At 47.2% G+C, this 3,206-nt stretch overlaps 1 pseudogene; it reads right to left on the bottom strand.

The window, feature by feature from the left end:
• Positions 1 to 2,881: 2,881 nt before the first annotated feature.
• Positions 2,882 to 2,999, bottom strand: LOC126475671 (5S ribosomal RNA; annotated as a pseudogene).
• Positions 3,000 to 3,206: the final 207 nt, after the last annotated feature.

The following is a 3,206-nucleotide window of genomic DNA, read 5'->3' on the forward strand; positions in this document are numbered from 1 at the left end:
ATAGAAGCCCAAGTGAATATCCCCCACAGTACTGACTGTTTCAAAAGAATTTACGTATTGTGAACACAAAAATTTTTTAACAGTAAGACATATTACTTGAGATACATATTTACCCCTCAAGCTCAGATTACAGATGTTCAATACGTCCTTCATGTTCAACACGTCCTCCGCCAGCGACACGAACAGTATCACATCGATACTCGAATTCCTCCCATACTCCGGTAACCCTGTTCATCGTCACTAATGTTATGGCAGGACGAATCATGTTCTTCAGCTCCTCTAGATACTGTTGGTGCATAACGTTGTCCTTAATGAAACACAGGAAAAAGTCACAAGGCTTCAAATCCGGTGAACGTGGTGGCCAGCTGAGAAGTGCTAAGTCATCTCTTGTTTGACGACCAAACCAACGGCTTGCAGGAGTTTCAGTCAGATATTCACGCACTTGGCGACTCCAGTGAGGAAGCGCGTCGTCTTGCTGAAAAATGAAGGTGTCCCTGTTCATGCTTGGAAACAACCAATTCTGTAACACAGTAGATACTGCTGACCGTTAACTGTGTTTCCATCAAAGAAGAATGAGCCGTAAATAGGTGAGTGCGATATCTAACAAGACACACTGACGTTGAGTGACTCTAGTAGATGTTCATTATATGCATTTGGGCTCTGTGGGACCCAGATTCGAACACTGTGTTTGGTTACTAAGGTGGAATTATAGTACATTGCTGAACACGATGCGCTGTGCGAAATTGTTGTCATTGTCAACAGCATTCTGAAGTTCGTCAGAAAATGCCACACTTTTGAATTTGTCATAATAACGTGCAGCCTGCAACAAATGTAACTTTTACGGTTTCATAACCAATCGACATATCGAAACGCGCCAAATTGTTGTCGCAGGCTGTTGATGACTGGAAACATGTTGCCTGGTCGCAGGAGTCTCGATTCATATTGTATCGAGAAGATGGACGTGTACAGATATGGAGACAACCTCATGAATCCATGGACCCTGCATGTCAGTAGGGGACTGTTCAAGCTGGTGGAGGTTCTGTAATGGTGTGAACCGTGTGCAGTTAGAGTGATATGGGGCCCTTTCTACAAGATACGATTCTGACAGATGACACGAACGTAAGCGTCCTGTCTGATCACCTGCATCCATTCATGTCCATTGTGCATTCCGACGGACTTCGGCAATTCCAGCTGGACAATGCGACACCCCCACGCGTCCAGAATAGCTACAGAGTGGTTCCAGGAGTTTCTGAGTTTAAACACTTCCGCTGGCTACCAAACTCTCCAGACTTGAATGTTATTGAGCATGTCTGCAATGCTTTCAATGCGCTGTTCAGAAGAGATCTTCATCCCCTCGTACTCTTACGGATTTATGGACAGCCCTGCAAGACTGATGATGTGAATTCCGCCCAGTAGTACTTCAGACATTAGTGGAGTCCAAAAAAATGGTTCAAATGGGACTTAACATCTGAGGTCATCAGTCCCCTAGAACTTAGAACTACTTAAACCTAATCAACCTAAGGACATCACACACGTCCTTGCCCAAGGCAGGATTCGAACCTGCGACCGTAGCGGTCGCGCGGTTCCAGACTGAAGCGCCTAGAACCTCTCGGCCACCACGGCCGGCAGTGGAGTCCAAGCCACATCGTGTTTCGGAACTTCTGCATGCTTCCCTGGTCCCTATACGATATTAGGCACTTTCCTTGGCTCTTCAGTGTAATACTGTTCCCACGGGCTTGCATCCGATCACTTTTCGAGCATCCGTTCGCCTGGGTGACGGCATATCCGGAGGTGACGACCACCTGATATAACAAGAAACGCGAGGCGGCAATTTGCACTGATCAACGACCCAATCTCGATAATCATGTGACCACTGCAATCTTAATTCGCGATGTCGTTAAGTCTACATGGTAACACATAGGGGTCGTCAGCGGCAGAGCCCCAAATTCAGCGATGTGCGCTGAACGCTTTGCTCCAAAACACTTCTGCCTCCACCGGCACTGTACTATGTCGTCACATCTGCTACTGATTGCTCCTATCCTGCTCTACGGAGAGGCCAAGCCTCCGACCTTCACGTTCTGTGAGGAGTCATGGACGTCCAGCGGCTTCTCGCCCACTCATGTTTTCCCCGACCTTCGACCATTTGGCCACGTGCTCAAGACAGTAATATGCTTACAGTTGACCAGTTTCGCCGCTTTCGAGATACTAGTTTCCAGGCGTCAAGCGGTAACAATTTGACCTTTCCGATAGTCGCTTAAATCAGAGGATTTTCCCATTTGCAGCCGGTAACGTTGCTGGTCGACATTCAAGGTGGGCAGTAGTCGTAAAGTTTTCGTAATCATTCCGTATTTCGGCAGACGAGTCCTCTGCGTTTTGGAGGACGACAAAATGTCTGCGAGGGCTTTCACCTTAGTTTTAACTCTCTGTCTGAGTCAGCTGATCCTACCTAACATTTATATTTTGGCAATGAACTTGAGTAGAGTATATCCAGACTCCTAAAGACGGTAAATATTGTGGCCTTCGGTTCCGTACCAAGAAAGCAACAAGAAAATCATAGAAAGAGAATTATTCATCCAGAAGAAAAGTGTGCACTGATAAAATAGACAGATAGACTAGAATTATTGAAGTATGTTTCGTACAAAATTTAAATATTTTCGTTTGCTTAAAATTATAAAAAAAGGCACTCTGTCGTCAGGCCACGAGTGGCCTACCGGAACCATCCGACCGCCGTGTCATCCTCAGTGGAGGATGCGGATAGGAGGGGCGTGGGGTCAGCACGCCGCTCTCCCGGTCGTTATGATGGTATTCTTGACCGAAGTCGCTACTATTCGGTCGAGTAGCTCCTCAATTAGCATCACGAGGCTGAGTGCACCCCGAAAAATGGCAACAGCGCATGGTGGCCTGGATGGTCACCCATCCAAGTGCTGACCACGCCCGACAGCCCTTAACTTCGGTGATCTCACGGGAACCGGTGTATCCACTGCGGCAAGGCAGTTGACTTAAAAATATAAGGGGCAGTTAAAATGGTTCAAATGGCTCTGAGCACTATGGGACTTAACTTCTGAGGTCATCAGTCCCCTAGAACTACTTAAACCTAACTAACCTAAGGACATCCCATACACTCATGCCCGAGGCAGGATTCGAACCTGCGACCTTAGCGGTCGCGCGGTTCCAAACTGAAGGACCAAGAACCGCTCTGCAACACC

The sequence above is a fragment of the Schistocerca serialis genome, chromosome 4, assembly GCF_023864345.2.
Source record: "Schistocerca serialis cubense isolate TAMUIC-IGC-003099 chromosome 4, iqSchSeri2.2, whole genome shotgun sequence".
NCBI lineage: Eukaryota > Metazoa > Arthropoda > Insecta > Orthoptera > Acrididae > Schistocerca > Schistocerca serialis.